A 21,504-nucleotide genomic window follows, 5' to 3' on the forward strand; every position below is an offset into this window, starting at 1 on the left:
AACAGAAGACCCCAGTTGCAGGCAGATGCCCTCCACGACCCTGCACCGAGCTGGGGAGGCCGGAGGTCCAATCCCAGTAGGAAATGAGACAGTGGTGCCGGTCACACTACCGGCAATCCCGACAGCAGGGAAACACCACGGAGAGCCCACGACACGGGGCCTGCCACGAGAGGCACTTTAAATGTACAGACCCTTTCGATTCTCAGAGCAAGCTCGGGAAGGATTATCCCGCACATCTTCTGCGCGCGCAAACCTCGGCATGGAGCACCTGAGCCACCTGCCCCAGGCCTCGTAAGGAGCAAACGGCAGAGCCCAGATTCAAACCCTGGCCACCTTGCTTCTGCGTCCCTGAGCCCAAGAGCTCGACTAGCCCTCGAGGCTCCCTTATGAATACGGAGCTACCGCAGGAGGCCACTCCTGCTTGTGACAAGCTGGGAGCACAGAACAGGGAGGAGCCCATCCCAGGGGTGAGCCCAGACAGACTCTCAGACTAGGGCAGCAGGCAGACTAGGGCAGCAGGGCGGGCCGGACAGACAGGCAGGGGTGGACCCGCAAGGCCAAGGACAAGCAGACCCTGGCGGACCCGTCCCGGAGAGGCTGACGGACCGTGAGGTTCAAATACGGATGGGGGAGGGCCTCTTCCCTTCCACTCCAGCTTGGAGGTGACCTCGGCGGCACTAACCACACTCATACTCCAGACCCAAAGGGTGCCCATCGAAGGGGACCGTCGTTTTTATGGCCTCCGCAGCGCGGAGCCCTGGGAGACCCTAAGAGAAGAGCAGAGGCAGGGGACGGGGGCTTCTGGTCCCTGCCATACGGGCGTCACCCTCATCAGTGCCTACACAGCGCCAATGGCCATTGTGAAACTCAGGGTGGGGGGTGTCAGGAACCCTCTGACTCATGCACCGCTCTGTCGAGCCGGTCCTGGCCCTGGTCTAGCTGCAAACCATGCCGATGAGCTGGGAGTTATCAGCCCCATCGACGGGCTGAGAAACCGAGGGAGAAGAGTACAAGGTCTCCCGAGGGCCTCCTCCCCACAGAACCTGTCCTGTAGGTGAGGAGTGAGGAGTCGGGCTGGCGGCTCTAGCCACTGATCAACCCCGGCGTGCTAAAGTCAAGGATGAATATTCATGAACCTATCCGGTTCTACACTTTCATTTCTGGCCCAAATTAATAATTTACCATGGCGTTTCATAAAAACCAGGCAGAGCTCATTAGCAGCTCCCCAGAAGGCACCGCGGTCGTCCCACGGATGCCGGTGAGGGGCTGGGTTTTCCTCCGGGACGAGGACCAACGCCCCTGTCTTGAGACAGACAGCCCTTCTCTGTGCGGGGCTGGTGAACCTGCAGTGGGGGCCCCCTCTGCCACGAGGGGCGGGGGGCCCTCTGCCACGGAAGGCCCCGTGGGCGCACCAAGGCCTCTGCTCCAAGCTCCACTGAAGCATCTTCAGGACTCTTCAGCAGCTGACTCTGGAGAAGACCGAACTCTTCTCCCCTGGTAAAGGCAAAGCCACCACCCGCCTGGAAGTAGAGACCACAGGTGGGTGGAGTGTGTGTAACAGACGGTTTCCTGAGGGGGCTGCGTCCGCACCCCTATCCCGCATGCCCCCTAGCCCCTTGCCCTCGCCCATCAAGAGCCAGAGACTCACCCCCTCCAACTGAACCGGGGATGCCCATCCCCCGTAAGTGACACGGTGTGACCCCCGGGGCTGGATCCCCAAAGGACAGGCAGTTGCCCCCTCGTGAGCCGGGACATGAGCCTCTGGAGCCCCAAGAGCCCAAGCCACATGCAGGGGCCGCATGGAGGTGCTCAGAGGGGCAGCCCCCACCGAAGAGGTCCTGGCCAACAGCCAGCATCAACCGCCAGACACAAGGGAGACGGGCCTTCAGATGATTCCAGAACCTGGTCACCGAAACCCCTCCAGCATCCAGTGTTCCTTGCTGAGGCCCCAGGAGCCACGGGGCAGACACCAGCTGCACCTCACCATGCCCCCTCTGAACTCCTGAGCTACACCACCCTGGAGCACAATAAAACGAGGTCGCTTTAGAACCACACCTGGGCTCAGGAAGACTTCCTCCATCCCAGGGCATCCTGGCGCCCTGCAGACCCCCCACCCCCCGCCGCTCCCCCAGCTGTCGGGCCGGCCTGCCCACCCATGGCCTGGCATCACGTGCTTAGTGCTGGAGTCCAGACGGGTTGAAATCTGTGAGTGAAACTTCCCAAAAGGGAAATGGGGGTGGGAGGGGGGAGAGGAAGGGGGAGTGACACCTTTGTCCCTGGGCCCTGAAGATCTAAGATGAAGGCTGCTGATAGTTCTGACACTCATTCCCAGAGGGGGGTGGAGGGAGGCTGTGTGAAGTGCCCCCCCAACGCAGCTGCGCCCTGCCTTACCTACCCCAGGCGTTCCTCCCATTGCTCCCCAGCAGGCAGCCCGCCCGCTGGGCCCCTCCAGTGAGCTCAATTAAGACCCAGGCATTGTCTCCTCTCCCCCTCCTTTATGTTCCCTGCCGGCCCCCCTTCCTCTTGTCAGATAATCACGGGAAACCAGCAAACGGTTGACACAGTTACCAAGACAACAGAAGTTAGGACTGGCGAGGAGGTCTGAAAGCTAATCCTAAATGAATTATAGGGCAAGAGTGACAAGGGGGTGGGGACCAGTGTCGGGCGGCTTCAAAGAGGCCCCAGGGCATGAGACAAGGTGCTGTCGGCCTCAGGGCGCTGGCCGTGGGCTCCACCACTGGCTTGAGGGTGACCCCGGAGTCCTCTGTGGTGGGGAGGTCGGAGAAGGAATTCATTAACATGAAATTCTCCACTCAAGATGGTCTGGCACCACCGACATACTTCATCCGATAAGACGCAGGGCCTGGGGTGCACCCAGTTCAGCTTTTCTGATGGGGGGGGCAGTGGGAAAAGAGCAGGGATGATCTGATCAAGGGGATTCTGTTTCTTCTTTACTTATTCAGAACTTGCCATCTTGTGACCAGGGCGCCGAGCACGCCCCGGTTGGCTGACAGCCATTTCGGGAGGCTGAGCAACGTGGCCCTGAACTCCTCGCTGGCCTGCCTGGCCCCATGGGGGCCGACCAGCGATGCCTTCCCTGCCCTGGCCAGTGCCCCTGTCAAGAATGACTCAGCCAGGTCTCTTGGGAAGGCCCCCCTTCTCTGACACCAGTCCAGAGGTCTAGACATGGGTAGCATGAGGCCCACGCGGGCAACTGCAGCTAACGGTTCTAGAGCTCGGGGTCCACAAACTAACTCCTTGAACGCTCACACCGACCGCACTGGTGCCATTTAATAAACAGAGCAACTGAGGCCCAGAGAAGGTAAGTAACCTGCCCAGAGCCACACAGCCAGTTGGGGAGCAAGGGCAGAATGGAACCCAGGGCTCTCCGCCCAGCATCCTTGATCTTAACCAGTGCTCCAGCATCCGAAAATCTGCCAGCCCTGAGGTGGCACGGCCCGCCAGGCAGAGGCTGCAAACAGCCTCAAGCTCTTGGTCAACACCCACCTCTCCCAGGAGGCACCCCTGAAAGACAGGATACCCCTCCCTCCGGACTCCTCTACACCCTCTCTGCCCAGCCTTCCCTGCTTTCACTCGCCCAGGACTCCCCTCCAAGGCAATTACAATCCCATTCTCAAACTTCCAGGGGATTCCGTCACCCAGCTCAGTTTCCATAATCAGGACAAGTGTCAGGCCCATGCTCACACTTGAGCGAGCATGAGAATCCCCTGGAGGGTTCGTGAGCACACAGACTGCCAGACCCCACCAGAGTTTCTGCCTCAGTAGGCCTCAGGGCAGGGGGGGGTGGAGGGGGCAGGGAGAGGGTGTACCTGAGACTCTCTACCTCTAATAGCTCCCAGGAGGTGCCAATGTGGCTGGCCTGGGAACCCCACTTTGAGAACCGCCGAGGTCTTAGCCCAACTCAGCCTCCACTCTCTGTACTTTGACCTCTACTTGCAGACCCCACACTCAGAGGCCCCCAGGCTGCCCCCCTCCTTCAGGACCCCAGCACTCTAAGGAAAGCCTCTGCTGACGGTCTGCCTCCACAAGGAGGCTGTTGGAGCCATCTTCCCAAAACAGATGGGCCCAAGGCGTGCCGCCATCCAATCTGTCTCCACCTCCAGACTCTCCCCCACCTCTCAGCGCCTCCACACTGCCAACACAGTCTAGCCTGCCACCTGTCTCTCGCCTGGGGCCATGGCAGTCCCTCCATACTGGTCTCCCCACTGCCCCCTGACCGCCTGGAAATCTACCTGAGCCCGGCAGCCAGAGGGGTGCTGAAGGCCAAGTCCTATCACCTCTCCTCTCACCTCTACCCTGCTCCCCAGGGCACATACTGTGTGGCCACACACACATCCTTGGGGCCCCAGGACCTTTGCACATGCATGACCCTTTGCCTGGGCCCTTGCCCCTTAAATTTCACCAGGGCTAATACCTCCCTTTCTGGCCACCTGGACAAAGCAGCCTCCACCCACACTCTGGCTACCCGCTTCCGTTCCCCTGCTCCCCTTTTCTCCAGAGCCTGAATCATGGGACACAGTGCAATGTGCCCATGGCTGGAATAGGCACTCCAGGAGGACACAGCCCCTGGGGGCTTCTCGGCCGCATGCAGCGTACCTAGGCCAGTGCCTGGCATGTTGTAAACACACACTGAATGAACAGAAAGAACTCGGCTGCTTTAAAGGCCTGGAATCACCACCTCCAACCCCACCGCTTACAGCAGTATCAAGCTCACAGGTTGCTGGCCTTATGACCTCAAGACCTTCCAAAATGTGGTTCCAACCCACCCTAGGGCGTCACTTCCTACCACCCTGCATTATGCTTCCTCCCCAAGCTCTCCCCTCCCTCTGAAACCATCCTTCCCGGGAGGCCACCAACTCCCAGGGTGGGTGGCCCAGCCCCCTGTCAGGGTCAGCTCTGCCTCCACCAGCTGGGCCTGTCTGCCCTGCCCCCACTCTGAGGGCAAGGGCTGGTCCCAATGTATCTGTCTGGCCTCCAGGCTCTGGCACCTGCAGGGCCAGAGCCAAGAGTTACCAGTGGCCGATGAGGCCCCTCCTGCCTCCCCACGCCTTGGGTCCAGGACCCTCATTCTGGAAGGGGCTGCACAGGCTTCAGAGCCCTGCCACTAGATGGGACTGCTGAGAAGCAGGGGAGGAGTGGGGGCCTTCCCTCTCAAGTGCCCGACAGGTGTGGGTGGGAGGGTTTGCCCCCTGAGTAGAAAGGCCAGCTCTCATGTCCCCTCCTCCCGTGGCCTCTCACACACTGCTTCCACCCCCACCTTAATCCCAGTAGGTCACTCCCCTGCACTCCCAGAAAATTCTGCACACACCCGCATTTCTCAACCCACGTGTCTGCCGCCACCGCGGCGGGAATGGCCCAACGTGTGTTCTCTGCCTGCCCGAAGTGCACTGAACATGCTGAGTATTTTAAGAGCAGCTTCCCTATTCTTGTTCATCCTTCCTCACTGCACCAGCATCCTTCCACTCAGCCTCACTCCCTCTGCGTTCCTCACTTCCAAGGCCTGCCTTCAATGCTGCTTCATCCAGGGAGCCTTCCTGGATTTCCTCCTCCATCAGGGTGATTCCGGGAGATTCCCGCCGTATTCATCTCACTCCCTGTTTGTTCCTGAGGCAACTGGGAGATAAAACACAGACCTCCTTTGCTGCTCCTACCTCCATACCTCAACACAGAACAGGGTCTGGCACCCCGGGTTGGGGGGGGGTGGGCAGGCCTTGTCCAGCTGGGGGAGGGGGAGATTCTAAAAGGCGACAGACCTGTTCTGTGTCCCCGGAGGGCAGAATTGGGTCAAAGGCACACACTGTATGTTCTGTGTGAAAAGCAACATTCTGACAACCCACAGTGGCAAGGCAATTATCTATCAGGAACAGGACCCTGAGGAGACCCCCGAACGGAGAGAAGGGAGGGGGGTTGGGCCATCTGACCTCTGAGGTCCCTTCCAAGTCCAATGTTCTGTGACTTCCCAATCCCGCAGGCCATTAAGCAAGTGGCCAAATGCCCACTGGGCGGCGGTCCAGGCCTGGTCAGAGGGCACTTCCTGTCTCTCTGCAGGAGGAAGACAGGGCAGCCGCGGATCCTTCGAGGCGGAGGACGGGGGGCTTCCGGCACGGAGTGGGCTCTGGCTCTGGGGGCGAGATCTGGGCCTGTCTTAACTCAAACCCAGCCGGCCCCCACCAGCACCCCTCAGCTTCCAGCACGGCTGCGATCTGGGCTGAAGAGTAACCACCAACCCCAAGCCGGAGCTGTGGAGGGCCTGGCATCAGTGGGGAAAAAAGCCGGAAAAACGCATTTTCCCCTAAAGACTTGTAAAAAAAATCTCACTGATTTTTTTTCCCTTTTACCCCAAGCTTTCACAGCTCTAAATATGCCACACTTAGTAATTTTACGAGCAAACCAAGCTATACATCACACAGTTTTATGTTCCTAAATTAACAAAAGGATTTTAAATCTATATGGAGCTCTTAAAAACACACAAAAAAGCATGGCATCTATTTTTATTCCCTCACCCCCAAATTCCCTCTTCCCTTCTAATGTACTCCCCCCGCGCCCCCCACCCCGGGGGCTGCAAGATTCCAGCTGATCGTTTAGCTAGACCACCAAGGAAAAACAATTCCAAATATGGATAAGGGAGTGCTTTGCTGAGAACCCCAAAGATGGGGGTTCCGCTGCCCTTTGGGAAAGACTACTTTAGGGGTTATAAAAGCCTGATTTCCGCCCCCCTGCAAAGTAGATTACCATAGGACGTACCCTTGCAAATGAAGAGGCCCCATCTACCAACCCAATTTCACCAAAAGCCTCGGGAGAGTTATAATCTGCAGGTCCCGCAAGGGCTCCTGATAGCTTGTTTTCTTAGCTGCGAAATGCCAGGGTAGACCAGATGACTGCAGGGCCCATGCACACCTGCCACTGGGTGGTGGGGGGGGGGGCAGGAAACAGGGGGGCCACACCCGTCACACATGTCCACATCCAGGGGGAAGAGGGACAAGGAACATGGAGCACTAGGCTGGGAACAGAAGCCCAACTCCAGATACTTCATCCCACTGCTGGTGCTGTCTCTGTCTCTGGGAGCCGGTGAAGGAAAAGAATCCTCCTGCCCTATTCTAGGGCTGGAATCCAGGTATCATAATGGCTGTTTGCTCCAAGAGCATAAAAGAAAACTTTTCCTGACTCCCAGAGTCAAGGAGATAAGAAGCAGGAGAGTTTCCAATGGGGCTCTATCAGATTCCCACCCATGGAGTAAGAACAACACATTTAAGCAAGAAAAAAATCTTAATGAGAACCAAATTGAGCAGGGGGGTGGGAACCAGCCCAGGCCCCTCGGAGAAGGGCTGGGCCACAGCTGGGACAAAAGGGCCCCTGGCTTTCCCAGCCGACAGATGGAAATGTGGCAGCCCCTCCCCAGTTCTCAGGGGTATCGGAAGATTAATTAGTGACTGCCTGGAAAGTGCTAGATGGGAGCCGAAATGCTTGTCCCCGCTGAGTTTCTGAGCTGTAAATAAGCAGCTTTCTCAATCACCACTGAAATAGCAATGCTGTCCTTTTATCTGACTCAGATCCCTCAGAGCAGGCCTAGGGTGGTTCCAGAGCCTGCCCCAAAGCCATGGGTTTGCTTCGGACCCAGCAGCTTCCCACGGACCAGTCCGAAGCCGGGCCTGAGCTCCATCACCCCTCCCGGCGTCAGCCCCAGAGCGGGCACCTGAGGACGGGGAGCTGGGGAGCTGGGGAGCTGGCGGCCTGCCCTCGCCTCCAGCCCGCTCCCTCAACTCAGGTGGGCCTGAGCAGAGACCCGCACCCAGCCTCACACACAGGGGCCTTCTGGCAGTGGTCTAGGGGAGAAAGAGAAATCCAGGCAGCTCGCCACAGGCGGCCTGGGCGCCCTCCGCTCCGCAGCAGGGGAAGCCCACGTCTCTTGCAAGCCTGTCAGAGGCTGTGCGGAGGGGCCCCGGGGGCCAGCTGACCCTCGGGAGACAGCTGGGGGACAAGGAAAATGTTCTGAGGGAGACCCAGATTGCCTGACAGCAACCACCAGCAGGCTGTGTGGCTTGAGGCCAAGCCCCAGCCCTCTCTGGGCCTTAGTTTCTTCCCTGGAGTTTGGAGTGTCCTTCCCAGCAGTGGACAGTAAATCCTGAGGGGCAGCCGGGGTCACCCAGAGTTCAGCATGGGCCCGGGGTGGGGTTAGCTGACAGCTGCGGAGTCCTCCCTCCGTGAACTCCAGGAACAAGATAAGGGGGCCGGCGGGGCGCCACCAAGAACGCCGACGGCCAACTCTCTCCCTCACTCTCCTTCAACAAATATTTATTAAGCAGGGACTCTGGAGCCCAACCGCCTGCGGTCAAAACCTGGCTGTGCCGCTTACTGCCTGCGTGGCCACAACCTCTCCGTGCCTCAGTTTCTTTCGCTGGCCAGGGCACCACATAAGAAGTGGACGCCACCGCCTCTCCCTCGTTATTCTATTGTTGCTACGGTCTGGCGCTGAGCTGGGCATGAAGGAAACGCACACGAGCCCCTCCAGCACGGAGTTCGCAGTCTGGTGGAGTTCAGGAAAGGGGCTGTCTGGGTGCAGGAGCACACAGAAAGGAAATTGTCCAAGAAGCATTAGAGACCCCACCCATCCACCAGTCCCCAGCTCTCTTCCCACGTGCCCACACCTCCTTCTCTTGGCTTAGGAAGCGACCCCCCCCCCACTGGATACCACCCCCTCCCTGCCCCTGCCAGTGAAGGAGCATGCAGAGGCCAGATACTGTGTCATGGGGTCCAGGGGTCTGGCCCAAACACCTGAGTTCAAGTCCCAGTTCAACCACTAAGGAGCCCTGTGATTTTCTGCAAGTAATTCCACCTTAATAATGATAATGCAGGGTGCTAGCTGGCTCAGTCGGTAGAGCATGTGACTCTTGATCTCGGGGTGGTGAGTTTAAGCCCCACGTTGGGTGTAGAGCTTACTTTAAAAAAAATAATTTTTATTCTAGCTATCACTTGCTAAGTGTTAACTTTGTCGCCGGCATGCAGGAACTGTCCTTACACCCAATGTAGCAAACTTTCTCTGTCAGGGGACAGAGAGTAAGTATTGCCAGCCTTGTTGCAACTAGTCAACAGCTCTAGTGTAGCCCCAAAGCTGCGACAGACCACACATAAAAGAGCAGGCGTGGCCATGTGCCAATAAAACTTTATTTACAAACACAGGGGGTGGGCCGGGGATCACCAATCCCCTGCCTCACACTGATACTGAGGGTTAGACCATTATGGATCCCGGGTCCCAAGTGGGAAAACTGGGGCCCAGAGAGCTCAAGTCACTGGACCAAGGTCCCAGCTTGGAAGAGGTAGAGCAGGACCCTTCAGAACTATGCTGCTCGGCCTCAGTCCTGTCACTTGTCAAACAGGCAGCAGCTTCGGGGCTGAGGGCTGCACAGGCAGGGGCTGGGCCCTGGCTCCCCGCCCTTACAGACACTGCCTGGGGGTCTGGCTGTGGGGACAGAACCAGGTCCCAAGGGGCTCCAGAGCGCTGGTGTCAGGCCACCACAGGCAAGGCTCTGCCTCTGCTCTAAGGGGTGCGTCCAGGCCCCCCTCCTTCCTGGAGCAGGGCGGTGGGTAGCAGCGTTCCGCATCCCAGCTCTGCCACTGCTAAGCTGGCCAAATCTCTAGCTCCTCTGAGGCTCCCTTTCCTCGTCTGTGAAATGGGCAGCCACCAGCACCGAGCTCAGAGGTGGGAGGGAGATTTACAGGAGATTCCTGTGAAGCACTCCCAAGGGGGCCTGACAGTGGTCAAGAGAACTTGGCCACCAACTACTCTGAGTTCAGAGAAGCCCAGGGAAGCAAAGCCACTTGACCGTGGTTCTTCCCAGCTAAGCCTCTACACATTATAATAGCAAAATTATAAAGTACAAAACCCTAGCGGGGGAATTAAGAAAGAAAAACCATGAGAGAGAGATAGACAGAGAACTCTAGGGGGTGACAAACCTCCCTCCCCAGGCTGAGAATGACTTGTGCCCTGACCTCCCTCGGGGTCCAGACCTGCAGACTTCACCCTCCTGCCCCTGAGGGCTTACCACCAGCCAGGACTGATTTTCCTTAATTGCTCTGAATTTCCGAGCCTGACACTTTCTCCTTTTCTTTCCGAGGCTGAGGCTGAGTGTAAATAGAAAACCGGTCACCTGATGAATAATAAGTACCAGCAGCCACCCAATGGCAGGTGAAGTGGGGTGTAGATTACAAACACCTGCGCTTTTAAGACGCCCTGTACTTAAGAAGATTCATTCTTGCCACAAACATGTACTGAGCGCCTACAAGGGAAGGCGCAGCACTGTGGGAGAGGGGCTCCAGATAGAGAGGGAAGAACTCTCCCTGCTTTCTTGCAGCTCCGGGTGCAGGGGGGAAGCCCACAGAAGAGCAGCTTCAGAGGGAATGCTCAGCTACAGCTGCGGTTCCAGAAGCCCCCATGCATCTCGCCAGCTCTCGGCTATCTGCTACCTTCCTACCGGGGAGATGGCTCCCCCCCTCCGCCGCCAGCAGCCCTGTGTTAGAACGCACCCCTTTTGCAAATTGGGGGTTCCTGGTTCTAATTTGGTTCAGATCCTTTAAGGGCAGTGTCCGACCAAGGGGAAGTGCTGGATTTGCATTTCAGCCAATGAAGGGCAAAGAGACCAAGAATCAAGTGCAGACCCTGAAAAATACTCTTCCTACCAAAGCGGTGGAGACACCAAGCATGAAATGCAGCCCTTGTCAGGTTCTGGGACAGGCTGGGGACCTAAAACAGCCACAAAGAAACTCACAGTAACTGTACAGATTACACCCTGAACCCATCAGCCTTTCCTACTTTTTTTTTTTTTTTGTCTGTTGGACTCTTGGACGACCTCCTCCCCTTGTCCCGGTTCAGGGCGGCAAGCACCAGATCCAGCAGAGCTGGGTCCTGTCCAGGCCGTCCCTCCCCCTGGCTCCGGGGCTTCTGTGGGAGCTGAAGCCAAAGTGACAGGGGCTTCTTCTGAACGAACCGTGAAAAAACCCCAAACCCAACACTCAGCCACCTGCACCTTTCCCCAGCAAAACAGGGCAGAAATTACCCTCCACCCGCAGCCCCTTCTGCAGAATTTTAGAAACCCCAGTATGAGCCCAGGAACTTCCCCTCCTCCCTACAGCCCCCCACATCTCCCCTCCCCCAGATCCATGGACCACCCCCCCCCCCGAACTTGGAACTGTGTGGACTCCCAGGGCAGATGAAACTCTCAAAGGAAAGAAGGGAAGAGAAAAACAGCTCGTTCCTACTACCAGCGGTCACAGGCTGCCCTGCCTTCCTGACCTGGGCGTCAGGGGCCCACCGAGGGCAGGCCTAGTCAGTTACTCCCGACCCCAGGGGCACTGGAAGGGGGTGCCAAGGAGGCAGCCGGGAGGGCCCCAGGGATCACCGAGGCTCCTACCTCCTTCGCCAGGAACCCCTGGCTTCCCAGCTTCCCCTCAGCCTACATGTCATTATTTGTCAGGTTTCAAAGTCCAAATAAGGTGAACTCAAGAGGGGCTCCCCTAACCTCCGGCTGTCACCCCTCCCCGGCCTCCACTCTGGGTTACAAGCACGACTTGCCCCGAAACAGAAAGTTACACGGCAGGCTGCTGTCAGCGCGCAGGAAGGTTAGGGAAACAGGAAGCCACGCCAACCACCCTCCGGAGCTTCCCCCGGCCCCCTCCTCCGACCTCGGCAGGAACAAAACCTTCCAGGGAAACCCGGGCAGGAAGGGGGGCGGGGGGCAGGCGCGCCACGCTCGCGCAGAGAGGGCGCAAGGGGCCGGCTGGAGGCAGGGGAAAATAAGCCCCAGGCTGGGGGCGGGAGGGGGGCGCATGCCACCCGATCGGGGCGGCCTGCAGCAAAGTAACTTCACAGCCGGTGCTTAATTCACCTTGGAAGGCAGCGTGCCCCGGCCGCTCGCTGCGCCGCCGCGGCGGAGCCGGCTCGGGGCAGACAAAAGGAGCGAGACGCGCAACCCCCGGCGGCGGCGCGGTGGGGGCGGCGGGCCGGGTGGGCGCTCCCCGCCGCACGTAGAGCACACACCGCCCGCTGGATCGCAGCGGGAGCGGCCGGGCCGCTCGCGCCCGCCCGCTGGGGGCTCTGCCGATCCCGCCGCCCCGGACTCAGGCTGCGGGTCTGGGGGGTCGGGTGGGGTGGGGGTCCGGGACGCGCCGGCGCCGCGCGGGACCCGGGGAGGCGCACAGCTCGCTTACCTGGTAAGTAATACAGAGGCGGCTTCAATCCAAACATGATTCAGATTAGAATTCCATAGTGGCCAGAGAGGGATGAAGAAGGGAAAAAAAAAAATTTTTTTTTAAACCCAGTAATGAGACAAAAAGCGCCCTCCGAGCCAAGGCGCTCAAAAATGTCCAAAACAATAAAATAAAGACAGAAGAGCGATCCCGAGAGCGACGGAGAAAAATGTCTTTTTTCTTTTTTTCCCTCCCTAAGATGATGAAAGGGCTCTCTCTCGGGCCAGCGCCCGGGCAGTTTCGGCCACCTCGGCCCGGGCAGATCCACAATGGGGTGACTGACGACCGAGGACGAGCCGGAGCCTCCACGGCTGCCCGGTGTCTTCGCCGCCGCGTGTGTATTTTCTGCCTTTTGGACTTGAGATGCAAATAAAAAAAGGAGGGGGGCGCACGGCGGAGGGAAGCAGGCGGGAGAGCGGAGAGGAGCGCGAGAAAAATAAAGGGGGGAGGTGAGGGTGATGAAATTGGGGGGTTAAGATCTTCAGGGATTACTCATTTGAAAGAAAAAAAGGAGGGGGGGGGAAGCAGCCCCAAGACGTGCGAGTAGCAATCTCTCCTCCATTCAGCCATTTGAATGTCAAGGGCGAGGGTCAAGGGACCTGTTTCCAACAGGGTTTCACGTTCAGAACCAGAAGGAAAAAGGAAGGGGGGGCGGCGGGAGGGGGTATCTCTTGTTGCCAAGGAGAAATCGGCTTTGTTTTCGTTTCCCCTTAGCTACTGGGTGAGGAGGGGCGGGGTGGGGGAGAGGAGGAGGGGGCGAGCGGGAGAGGGGAGAGGAGAAAATTAATACCCAAACAGCCAAGAAGTACCGAGGGGGAGATTTCTTCTCGTAAATAAAAGAGGCAGCGATTGCAAACAAGTCTTGGGCAGGAGAAAGCAGGCCGAAGAGCCGGCTCCCCTCCCCCCTCTCGCCACCAACACCCCCCCCACCTTTTTCTTTCTTTCTTTCTTTCTTTTTTTTTTTGGTTATCTCCCCGGGCCGGCGTCCCACCACTGACTCAGAGAGCAAGGGGGGGGTAAGGAGGAGAAAGAACTCGCGGGGGCTCAGGCGCCCCGGCAGAAGGAGCAGGAGGAGAGCGGGGAGGCGAGAGCGCACGGCGGTGGAGAGCCCCTCGATCAATTTTCATGCAAGAATCATTATCGGTAAATTGGAAAGCTGGCTGCCTGACAGCAGATTTGTCTCCCCTAATGAAAGCGAAAGGGTAGGGGCGCAGCGGCGGGCGGCTGCAGGCGGCGGCGGCTCCTTCCGTCTCTACGCGGCATCTTCCAAGAGCTCCATGCTTTGCAGAGCGATAATAATAGTTTCACTTGCGAGCTTCTCCCAGCGCGGCCGCCAAGCTGGGCAGCAGATCCGTGCGGTCTGGGATCCGGGCGCAGAGAGCTGGGCTCCCCTCTCCAAACGCGGGGAGGGTGCAGTAGCTGGCAGCGGGGCGCTCCGCTCTGCCCCAAAGCGGGGCCGTTTGCAAACAGTGGGCGGCTGCGGGCGCCGCCGGGCCCCCCTCGGCTGCCCAACTCCGCGCTCTGGCCACTCGCCCGCCCTCCCCACCCACGGCTGACAGCTGCGGGAGCCGGAGTTCACCCGCCGCCCGGGCCTAGGAGGAGAATACCCAAACCGTGCCCCGGGGGCTCTGGCCAGCCTTTTGTGAACCCACGCGGGACTGCGGAAACGCACACGCCGCCCAGCCCGGGTGAGCTCCTAAGGCGAGCAGCTTCTTTCTCTCCTTTCTCTTCCTTGCACCCCGCACCCCACCCTTAAAAATCCCTGTTGCAAGTGTAATCAAATGCTTGATACCATCTTCCACACTCTCCCCGCACTGGTGCATTATCAGATCCGGGAAGGCATGCTTCCAGGCAAATAGACCTAATAAATGCTATTACTGGGATTCTGCAAGCCCCGGCTGCACCATAGTAACCAGAGCCCTGGCTAATTTGGTTTAAGAGAACGATCAACTGCACAGAGTGTGTGTGAGGGAGTGTGGAGTCTGTATCTCTCCTCCCCACGCCGCCTCTCTTTCACACTAGCTCAAGAAGGCCCCATGTGATAATTCCCCAAATCGAAGGGGAAAAAACCCTGCCGCCAAACCACATCCTGTGCGCTCATTGTCCAGCCCAGCGATTTTAAAGAGACAGGCTCCATTTCCCCACGCCCCCACACACTCTTAAACACACGCTGCAAAGCTGCCTCTTGATGTGACAATTTATTTTCAAGCCCTTTTACCTTCTGAAGGGCCCCTTGGTGGCACAGCGAGCCGGAATCGCGACTTGGTGACACTAAGGGGTCACCTTTTGACCTCCCATACAACCATCCTGGTTTGAGGAACAGACCTGAGCCCGCAGGTACGCAGGGCGGGGCACCGCGGTCACGCCAAGCTTGGGTTCCTGCCAACGCTTTCCAGCCACTGCGTAAATCAGGGGTCCCCAGCGGCAGCCCCGGGGTCCCTGCTAAATGCGGCGGCTTCAGATGACAATTGAACTCCCGGAATATGATACTCTAGAGGAGAGCTCCGGAGGGCAAATTGGAGGAGGTGGGGGCACCAACCGTGCCTCCTGACCCCTCTGTGCCACCGACGCCCACTCCCCCCCCCCGCCCGCCAGAAGACTCTTAAACGGGCTGGGCGGAGCGCTCGGAGCCGAGGGAGAGGTGGCGCTCCTCCCCGCCGCCACCAACGGCTGGGTGGGTGCCGCAGGCAGGCGGCCGCCTTCTCTGCCGGCTGGGCTGCCGGGGGTGCGAGGAGCATCTTCTAATCCCCCGGCCCCCGCTGCGCCCCGCCCGGCGCCTCTCCCCGCCGGCGGCCGAGCGCGCGCGGTCACCCGGGAGAGCGCCGGGGCTGCTGACCTGGAGGAAACGGGCCGCGCGAGGCCGCCGGCGCCCGCCGCCGGCATCTGGCCGCTCCGCCCCGCGCTGACCCCGGAGGTCGCGCCCGGCCCTCGGCGGCGGCGGCCCTTTGTTTCCGGGGCTGCGTGGCGGCGCGCTCCGCGCTCCCCGCGCCTCCCCCTGCGCTCGCCGCCGCTGGCGGCCTGGCCAGGGAGACAATCGCCCCGGCGCGGCCGGGTCGGGGTCCGGGTCCAACACCTGCCCGCGCCCCCTCCCCCGCTCGGCTCGGCCGCGGCTCGGACCCCAGCTTTCGGCTCCCACCCATTTATCACCCGCTTATCACCCGCACGCTTGATAATCTGCGCCCCTCTGGGAGTGGGGGGCGCCAGGGCAAGTAGGGGAGGGCCCGGGTGAGCTGACGCCCACTCCTCCCTCCCAAGTCCCTCATAAGCTGTGAAGATCTCTGATCCTACTTTGGGGGAAAAATAAACTATTTTTAAAAGACCCTAAACTATCAGTTTCTGTCGTCATTCTTTTATTGGTTTTTAATTCTCCGGATTACACGAACAACAGTGGTAATTAATACTAAACCCTCACTCTACTGTATATGCTAATGGCAGGAGCCATAAAAATTAATTTGCAAACATGTCATTACACAATAGCTATACAGGCAATAAACCTGTAATTATGGGCCAATCACAGGCAGGGTACAGAGGGAGGGATGGTCCCCCAATCTGCTGGGTGCCCCCCTTCCCCTGCTAAAATGGGGAAGATGATGCCAACAAGGAGCTTGCCTTTTGAGAGCCACCTGTGGAGAATGCTCCCAGCTCCAGGGAACGGCAAAAGGGGTCTCCGGTCTCCAGCTCCAGGTGGCCTGGCTTCTGTGCAAGACTCCCCTGGAGACAGCCACTCCGGGGACCCATCAGGACCGATATATAGCGGGAGAGGCGAGGCAGAGCCTGGGAGAGCTCCCCGCCTAGCCTGCAGGTGGGGGGTGAGCAGCAAGGGGGGTAAGGAGGCCCCACACTGGTGGGCCAGCAGCAGCCTCCCTGCTTCCCTGTCAAAGGCAAACATCTCTCCCTATAAGCATTTGAATGCCTGTATTGAATTATCTCAAAATGCTCCGGCCCAGCCCCTAATTGCTTTTGGCCACTGCCTCAGGGAAGAAGGTGGGCAGCAAGATTCTGATACCTAAGGCTCCTTTGGCCCTGGATCTGGGTGGTTCAGAGTAGGCTGGTGACATTTCCTGGTGACAGGGACATTTGGAAGGGAGGAAAGGAGGAGACCCACTATGAGGGAGCACGGCTGCACCACAGCTCCTGACCTGAAGCCAAAACAGCTGAAAAATAAAAAGCCACCCCCGCCGTGCCAAGCAGCCTGCTTAGCGGGCTGACTCTCCACTGAATGGCTCGGTTGTTTGCCATAATGTGGCTGAACGAGGAGCTGGAAGGATTTTCCCTTTCCCACTGGCCCTTGTGGCTTGGCTGGCGTCTTTGGAACTCCTCACTATGGCCATTCATTCCCAGGGGAGCCACCCCACTCAGAGGGTGGCGATGGCCTGGCTGGGCGGGGGGGGGCGACAGGGCAGCCAGCCTGGGCCACACCTGGCCCAGGTGAGAAGGGCAGCACTCTCCTGGGAATGTCACCTCAACGGGATTCTGTGCAAGGACAGGATGTGTCTCTCCACCCCCTCTTCTCTCTCAGAGGCTGGTCACGGCCATAACCCTCCCCCTCCCGGTCAGCTCACCTCTGGGAGGAGGGGGAGGAGGACATTTCTAGAAAAGAGGCAGGAAATGGGGCAGGCTGAGCCTCCAGTGCCCCTTCTTAAAGTCTGGGCCACCGCAGCGCCAAGTCGCCCTCCCCCCACCTCCTTGAGAGACCCCTGTCCACACTGCAAACCGAACCAGGGTCAGAGGGCAGCTCTGGGCCACGTCCTGGGCAGGGTGGAAAGAAAAGAAAATCGCTTCATCTCTCAACAGGAAAGCAAGCTGGGGGCCGGCTGCCTCCCTGGAAGCTGTGTGGAGCCCACGAGACACCCACTCTGACGCTACAGGACCCCCTCCCCCTGCTGCTCCTTCAAAATGGAGGGGCCCGAGACTCCCCCTAGCGGGGCTGTGGGTGCCACAGCATGGAGACAGCCTAGCCGGCCAAGAGCGGCAGCTGAACGCAGTAAAAATAGCTTCCCTGCACGTGCTGAGGACCGCGGCTGCAGCCCGGGTCTGGAGAGCGCAGCGCGGGGGGCCCGGGCGGGGGGGGAGCGGGTCGCAGCCGCAGGGCCCGCCGCCTCTGCACGCACACTGCCACCTTGCTGGTCCCCCAAGGCCAGGCCCAGCTGCCGCCGGGCCACCACGGCAGGATCCGGAGGGGCCCTGCCCCCAGGGATCCCAGGAGAGGGGGCAGAGGGCATGCTGGGAGTGTGGCTAACCCGAAATGCCCCTTTGGGTCTGCCCCCTCCGCTTCCCTCTTTAGGATAATCGTGCCAGCTGATGTTTCCTGAGCACTCAGTCTGCGCCAGTTGCTGTTCTAAGCACTTTTCACAGGGAATTCATTGGATCCTCATGACAATGCTGTTCAAGGTCACCACGAAGAGTTTCATTTTCTAGATGAGGCAGAGAGAGGTCAAGGACCTCGCCCATGGACACACAGTCGGTGGTAAGTGGCGGAGCTGGGATCTGAGCTGGTTCCAGAGTCCAGGCTGGCGTCGGACCTATCAGAGTTCAAGTTTCAGCTGGGCCCCCACCCACCGAGTGCCCTCAGGCCGTGACATCACCATCTGGAGACTCAGTTTCCTCACCTGGAAAATGGGATGAAATTGCTCCTGCATTCCAGGGAGACACCGGCGTGTAACCGCCCCGGTGCCTGGCAAAGAGTAAGGACTCCATAAACAGAGCTGTAATTACTCCCGTGTTTTGGATAATAGTGATAATACGGCTATTGAGCGGGCCTCAGGACACCCAGGCCTCCCCGTGGCGTGCTTTGCTAAGAGCGTTATCTTATCTGGAACCTGCCTCCACCCTGGGAGGCAAACCTACAGTGACCATCACCCCATCTCGTACCTGAGGACGCCGAGGCCCCAAGAGGTGAAGTCACTCACCCAAGGGCACACAGGGAGCAGACACACCCGCTTTCTCCCTCTGTTCAGCTCCAGTCCTTAAGTGACCAGACCTCGTGTGAATGTTCCAAGTCTCAACATAAGCATGTCTGAGAGGTCAGAAGAGAAATGGGGAACCTCTGTCCAGGCTCACGGCACGGTGACATTTGCAAACCCAGGTCTGGTTTCCATCTTTGCGTGGTGCGCTTGACTTTGCTTTCCTATTACCCAGCAGCTCCAGCAAGCACCTCACCCAGGCTTTACGGTCCTGTCTTGGGGGGAGAGGGGGCGTTGTCCAGCCAGGTCTCCTGGGGCCTCCTCCCCCTGCCCCAGTGTAGTGGGTTGAATGGTGGCCCACCAAAATATATGTCCACCCAGAAGCTGTGATTGTGACCTTATTTGGAAAACAAGTCTGTGCAGATGTAATTAAATTAAGGATCTTGAGATGAGGTCATCCTGGATTATCGGAGTGGGCCCTAAATCCAATGACAAGTGTCCTTATAAAAAGAGCAGACCAGAGAAGACACAGGGAGGAGGCCGTGTGAGGACGGAGACAGACATGGGACAGGACCACGGCCCCCGGGAGCACCTGGAGCCCCCAGGAGCTGGAAGAGGCAGGAAGATCCTCCCCTAGAGCCCTCAGAGGGAGCGCAGTGACCCTGCTGACACCTTGAGTTGAGATCTCTGACCTCCAGAACTGGGAGAAAATAAGTATCTGATGTTTTAAGCCACCCAGTTTGTAATAATTTGTTACAGCAGCTACGGGAAACTAATACATCCTGTCACTCCTGTAGAAGCAAATGCCTCCCTGCTGCCAACCCAGGGAGGCCCTGGCTGTTGCCCAAGGCTGGACGCCGCGGGCCTCGGGCCAGTGGGGTCAGTCTCTCCTTCAGGTCAGCAGCAAGGGCCTGGACAAAGACGAAGGGTCCGGGGCCCCTGGCACCAGTGTGTGTGCAGGTCGCCTGTCCTCTGTGAAGCTGAAGTCAACACCCCACTGGGATGGGGAGGCTTTCTAGTGGCCTGCGCACCCTCTGTTCTCCTCCCTGATGACCCACATTCGCTGGCTGGGGTTTGGGCACCAGACGTCCACTCCCAGGATGACCTCCATGGATAGGAGACGCAGCACCTCCATCAACCCCCCAAAGGCTGTTAAGAGCAGAGGCCTCTGATGTGGCCTCCCTCCAACGTATATTATGTGGGCACGCGGTTGAGAAAGATCTACTGTGTGGCTTCTACTTCGAGTGTTGTAACATGTCACTTCCAGTGTGCTGAGCCCCTGGGACATCAGGGCCTCTTTGTTACAGCAGCTCATGTTAGCTTAGCACACACGACCTACAGATCTCCTGCGCGGACATTTACTTAATACCTCGTACTGTGCTGGATGCTTTAAGTGCATGACCTTATTTCATCCCCCCGGCATAAATAAGGCTATCATTATCTCCATTTTGCAGATAAGAAAACTAAGGTCCAGAGAAATAAAGCAACTTGCCCGAGGTCACACAGCCAGTCAGAGGAAAAGCTTGGATTTGAACCCGGGCCCTGCATTTTAAACTGCTCTCTATGGAAACCCCGTATCAGCCTCCAGCAGGACCTGGTAAAGAGGCTGGAGCTCAGATTCCTTTTAATGAGAAGCGAAACAAACAAAAAAGCCAGGAAGGGCAAGGACCACGCACGCTGCAGTCTACACACAGAACTGGGTGTCTTGACCTCCAGTTCGGGCCTGCGGTTGAAGCTCAGGATTTGGGAACTCTTTAAAATCCTGGCTTGATGAGCCGTACGCAGCAATATGGCCAAAGAGCTTCCTTCTTGTGGCTGCACGGATGCCAGAGAAATCAGCCAGAGACCATGTCTGGGGCTGCCGGGGCCACACAGCTCAACCTTGAAAAGGCCCCCCCGCCGCCCCCACGCCTGCCTGTCCTCACACGCCTGCGACAAGCTGGCCACTTCTGGAGGCAGTCCATTCATAATCCAAGACAGCTCTGGTCGTCAACGTTCTGCTTCGTGCAGAGCCAACATGGGCCTGGCAAACGGGGGCCGAAAAGCACCGAGGGGGGATCTCCGGGGGAGGGAGCATGCCGGCGCGAACCCCGATGGGCACCTTCTGTGGACCCAGCAACAGACAGCCCGCTGGCGGCCTGCCCCCCGCAGATTCGGCTGCGGCCCCTGTCTGGATCCGATGCCTGGGGGCAAGCCGAGAAGGCTCTCTTCTCCCTACCGGGGCCTGCACCCCGGGGACCAGACACACACCTGTTCAAGGCAGAGAGGCATTTGTGAGCAGCCGTTCGCTGCCTCCTGCTGGGGAAGAAGTGACAGTGGGGACAGAATTACCCGTCTGTGGATGACACGCAGCTCTCCCTGTCTACCCCTGGGCCTAACCACTTCAGGTCTATGTAGCCCTCCCGCCTACAAGATGTGAGTCTTAAAAGGCAGCTTCGGGCCTGCTCTCCCCCTCACACTGGGCACTGGCTTTCGGCACAACTGAGTCAGAGTGGGGCGCCTCAGGGCCCTGTCATCTCGCTCTACCTTTCCCTCGTGAAGAAATCCTGGTTCAGGCCGGCCATCTCCTTCCTCTGCGCCTACCCTGCTGTCCCCACGTGGCCTGACTGTTCTTTATTCACCCTCCGTGGCTCATGCCTGAGCCCACGGGATTCCTGCCGTGTCCCCGCAGAGACATCGTCCCATAGACTAGCTCCTCTGGCCGGGGGGTCTATGAAGCACGGATGTGGCACAGGGCTCCCACCCTGGGCACACTAAGGGGGCTGGAGAATTCTTTGCTGGGGGCGGCCCTGTGCACTCTGGGATGTTTGCAGCATCCCTGGCCTCCACTCACCGGATGCCAGGAGCACGCTCCAGTTGTGACAGTGAAAATCTCTCCAGAATGGACCCATTTCTCCCAGGGGGGATGGGCAGAGGGACAAAATTGCCCCAGTCGAGAGCCATCAATGTAGCCTAAGAGGTCCAGCCAGTATGATGAGCAGCCTGAGCTCCGGACCTTGTTCTGCTGTCAGCCTTGGACAAACAACTGTCCTCTCTTGGCCCCAATTTTACCGCATAAAAAATTAGAGGGGTTGAATAGGGTCTTCTAACTGCCTCTGATTCTCTGATGCTGCTTAGAACCAATGGTTCCAAAGTGGGGACAAGCTTGTGACTCAGGAAACTGGATCAGAAAGGAAGGAATCCAGTGATCGAGTGGTCATACAGAAACAAGGGGGTGAATGGACCAACAGGTTATGTGGGCAACCCTGGTGCCTTGGGCCTCTCCATGTTTCTCCCTTTCCTCCACAGACCTCTTTCTCTCCAACCTAAGGAAAACCTACCCGGGGGGGGGGGGGGGGAA

The 21,504-nt window shown here is 58.7% G+C and overlaps 2 protein-coding genes and 2 long non-coding RNA genes across 6 annotated transcripts in view; 2 read left to right on the forward strand and 2 right to left on the reverse strand.

Annotated features, from left to right (window-relative positions):
• COX4I1 (cytochrome c oxidase subunit 4I1) overlaps window positions 1-21,504 on the reverse strand; it is a 400,433-nt gene that overhangs the window by 184,275 nt on the left and 194,654 nt on the right. The window lies entirely within an intron of this gene.
• The window catches only part of GSE1 (Gse1 coiled-coil protein), a 329,408-nt gene that overhangs the window by 74,072 nt on the left and 233,832 nt on the right, over window positions 1-21,504 (reverse strand). The gene's annotated exons all lie outside the window — the stretch shown is intronic.
• LOC115941493 (uncharacterized) lies at window positions 6,919-12,918 on the forward strand. 3 transcript variants are annotated; one of them, XR_014140767.1, is made up of 3 exons: window positions 6,919-7,135; window positions 7,572-7,786; window positions 10,371-12,415. It is a non-coding gene; the product is annotated as an uncharacterized LOC115941493 (long non-coding RNA). The 3 variants fall into 3 exon arrangements; XR_004076245.2 differs by lacking the exon at window positions 6,919-7,135 and adding an exon at window positions 12,461-12,918 and having other exon boundaries at window positions 7,477-7,786; window positions 10,371-12,225; XR_014140766.1 differs by lacking the exon at window positions 6,919-7,135 and having other exon boundaries at window positions 7,331-7,786.
• On the forward strand, window positions 12,993-15,587 carry LOC145717508 (uncharacterized). The gene is made up of 2 exons (XR_014140771.1): window positions 12,993-13,949; window positions 14,489-15,587. It is a non-coding gene; the product is annotated as an uncharacterized LOC145717508 (long non-coding RNA).

Source organism: Leptonychotes weddellii, chromosome 16, assembly GCF_054177405.1.
Source record: "Leptonychotes weddellii isolate Sample4059 chromosome 16, ASM5417740v2, whole genome shotgun sequence".
Lineage (NCBI taxonomy): Eukaryota > Metazoa > Chordata > Mammalia > Carnivora > Phocidae > Leptonychotes > Leptonychotes weddellii.